This window comes from Nannospalax galili, unplaced genomic scaffold (genome assembly GCF_000622305.1).
Source record: "Nannospalax galili isolate Female #2095 unplaced genomic scaffold, S.galili_v1.0 scaffold232, whole genome shotgun sequence".
Taxonomy (NCBI): Eukaryota; Metazoa; Chordata; class Mammalia; order Rodentia; family Spalacidae; genus Nannospalax; species Nannospalax galili.
Window position 1 is genome coordinate 1,741,947 of NW_008331488.1, and position 3,635 is coordinate 1,745,581.

A 3,635-nucleotide genomic window follows, 5' to 3' on the forward strand; every position below is an offset into this window, starting at 1 on the left:
GGGAGGGAAGACAGTAGTTCTCAAACTGACCTCAGGACTCTTTACATACTTAAAGGCTGTTAACCCTAAAGAGCTTCTATGCTAGTTATATACATTATTATTTACCAATATTAAAAATAGTAATTCATCTAAAAATACCTGTTAGCATATATATTTTACCAAAAGCAGTTTTCCAAAGAAACAGAGAAGGAAGGTTATTTACTCATCTTGTTAATGCTCAAATTAACAGAGGACAGTTGAATTCTTGTATTTGACTCTATGTAAAGTTTGCCAGAATATGGTATTTTGGTTGATGTATATGAAGGAAACTCATCTTCACAAACACATGGTATTGGGAAAAATTTATTTTAACAGTTTGTTTTGACCAAGTAGTAGATATTTTTCTCTGACACTAAAACTTGACAAGAAACTTTGCTGACACGTACGCTGAGGTGTGGAATGTGAAGTTGTATCAAGGAACACTGTAAAATCCATTGCACTCAATGACCCTCTCACACTCATGTGATTGTGACCCTGAAGGCCTCCTGAAAGTCTCAGAAAGACAGCTTTGAGAACTGCTAGATTTAACAGTTCGAGGTAATACAGGTGGGACAGCGAAGAGGTCAGCCTTGAACAGAAGGAATCTCCTCCTCTGCATGTAGAGAGACGCAGAGGTCTGAACACAGACATATTAATATTCAGAAGGAGAGGGAAAGCTCCTGCATGATGCCATGACCTCCATGGAGCAGGACACGAGGTAACTGAAGGCTCAAGAAAAGAACTGTCTGAGCGCCTTCAAGACCAAGTCTCAAAAGGCACAAGTGGCCTTCCCTGACAGCCAACTACTTTGCTCCAAAATGTCACCTGGTCATTTTCTACTCGACTATGCTAGTGTTTTTGTTTCTATGATCTCTGCCAGACAGTCGTGCTCATGGGCAGGGACCCAACCAAGTTCACTTCAGCAACTACACAGCAAACATTCGTGTTGAATAAATAACTGACTTTTTAAATTAAGAAGTCCTATCTACCTAAATAGGCTTTGCAGCTGTCTCTTCACATTACTTTTCCTTATTTGCTCAGATTTCTTTCTACTCTAAGAGTACAGTGTAGCGGACAAAATTGCTACCGGTAGAACTGTAGAACAATTCTAAAAACCATAGCTAGAATGCAGGAAACTGAAGGCAAAACCAGGCTGTCTTCCAGCAAGGGGTACATTCCCTAACTCCTTCGCACCCACGTTTCTAGCACCAGAGGTGCTGGTGCCCAGAGTTTCGGTGACAGAATTTAAATTTTTACCTCAAACACATTCTTACCACTCTAAACCAAAATATAAACAGGTGTTAACCTTTTTTTTTTAAATCGTGTGTGTGTGTGTGTGTGTGTGTGTGTGTGTGTGTGTGTGTGGTGGGGTATATGCACATGAGCACAGCGCCAGAGGAGGCCGAAGGCAACAGGTATGGGAACCAGTGGATCTGGAATTACAAGTGGTTGTCAGCTGCCTGATGTGGGTGTTGGGAATAGAACTCAGGTACTCTGGAAAAGCATCTCTCCAGCCCCAATGATTACCTCTTGATGATGACTTTTATGGTAGTTCGATTTCATTTTGCATTTCAATAATGAAAATAGACTCCAGAAGAAAAAACTAAAAAGCATAATCTTTTTCAAATTGTTTAAGATTTACTTGCAATATACTTATGATTAACAGAGGTAGAAGAGGATATATTGCATACGAATGAATAATAGATATATTCATGACTTTTCAGTCATTACTTTTTATATAGCAAAAGAAAACCATATTTTCAAATACATCAATTCAGACAAATATTCAAGTTTAGGTGGTAGTGGGAAGTGTGCTAAAATCAGTGTCTGCTTGTGGATGCCAAGTCTTCCCACTCATTGCCATTCTCAAGCCAAGTAACATACTTTGTTAGCATACCCAAATCGAGTTCAGAACATTCGTGTCCAGTGAATTGCTCCCATGCATGAACTCTTTCAGACTGTGCTCCCTTAGTACTCTAACCAGAGAAGGTTCTGCACAGGATTCAGGAGCTGGGGTTCCATCACTGTCAACTGTGACCAAGGCAGTGAGTCAATTTCTTTGGACCTTGGTTTCTTCACCCAAACACCAGTGATACCAACGCCTCAGAACTGTAGCATTAAAACCCACAAGTGTAATGGGCTTAATTTTGTCACACAATAGATGGTCAAAAAAAGGTAGTAATTCCTCTTCAAGCAGAGATTATTGATATATATTACTTTTAAAACAAATTGCAGAAGTATTTAAATTTAGTTCTCAGAACAATGGTAGTGGCTACTGGTAGGGTACCAAGATGTAATCTAAGAATGTAGCTGGTTTTGCAGGTGCTGTTGGTCTTTATTAATCGCTGCATTGCATTATGTTTATAAACCTTCTGAAACATATTCACTTCCATGCACTCTTAACAAAATGTGTTGGACAACCATTAGTATTTATTTTTTAACACAAATCATCTGCATTATGTACAAAATCTCATATTTCCCAGCACTACCAAAGTCTACAAGGCTGATGCGCTCTAAGTTAATCATACATCTTTCTTGTATATTGATTTAGTTGAGTGGCAATTTAAATTTTCTTGGCTATATTAACCTATATAATATCACCCATTCCACCAAAAAAATGCCCAATTTGTGCTAGATATTAATCCAGGTGCCTGGAAATAAAGCATTGGGAAAATTGGAGGAAAAACAAAAGACAAAAACCCATAGGAGTTAGAAATAGGCCAATGAATGCATTTTGTAATTAAATGGTGCCAAATGGAGTGAAAAACCTAACAGCGGGCTCAAAAGGGAAGTCACTGTGGACCTCTTGAGACCTCGATACAAGGGAGCTGCCAGACCAGAGACTGCTAGAGAAAGTACAACCGGGGAAAACCGGGAGGTCTGGAACAGGAAGGAGGCGAAACTCCGAAGAACGTTTAGCATGAAAATAGAAGAAAAGTTGAGCTGGCAGACGTCTTCAAGGATCACCGAAAAGGCAGATCTATACAAATAATCTTGTTTCCAAGGACCCTGGGACACAGGTTTCTGGGGGGCTGTGACCATGGCAACTGGCGTAAAGGATCTGCATTTCCGCTCCCTCTTGCAGGAAGCGGTCAGGCGCGCGGGCCTCCGGGTCCACCTGCTGATGGACCGTCCGACCCCCGTGACTGAAGCCGAGGTTCCACCTGCTGATGGACCGTCCGACTCCCGCGTCCGGAAGCACCTCGGCGGAAAGCCGGGAGACCCGGGGAGCCGCCGACCAGATTTCCGCTCTCCGCGCACGCGCGTCCCCGCGGGAGCCGCCACTTCCGGTTCTGGGGAGGCGACCCCAGGGCACAGCGCATCGCTCGCCTCAGCTCCACCCTCGGCCCCACCCCAGTGCTCCTCCGGGGCGCTCCGGCCGCGCAACCTACTTCCGCTCCCACGTCCCTCGCCGGGCACCAGGCGATCAGCGTCCCACCGCTTCCCGCGACCCCCGAGGAGTGGAGGCCACGAGACCTCAGAACACTGGCGACCCCAGAGCCTCCGACCCAGGCCTGAAGGCTGGCGGCCAGCAGAAGACCCGAGCGAGGGGCGGTGCCAACCCGGCAGGTCCCGCCCAGCCCGCCCCGCCCTTGTCTTCTTGGCGCTCCACCCCT

The 3,635-nt window shown here is 44.6% G+C and overlaps 1 protein-coding gene across 3 annotated transcripts in view; it reads right to left on the minus strand.

Annotated features, from left to right (window-relative positions):
- Irak4 (interleukin 1 receptor associated kinase 4) overlaps positions 1-3,576 on the minus strand; it is a 26,588-nt gene extending 23,012 nt beyond the window's left edge. The window contains exons 1-2 of one of the 3 annotated variants that reach the window (XM_029560346.1): positions 3,411-3,576; positions 1,916-2,049 (exon numbers count right to left, since the gene is read on the minus strand). The gene's annotated coding sequence lies outside the window, so the exon portion shown is untranslated. The remainder of the gene's footprint in view (positions 1-1,915; positions 2,050-3,410) is intronic. The other 2 variants (XM_017796498.2, XM_008826575.3) reach the window with 2 other exon arrangements.
- Between the last annotated feature and the right edge of the window lie 59 nt (positions 3,577-3,635).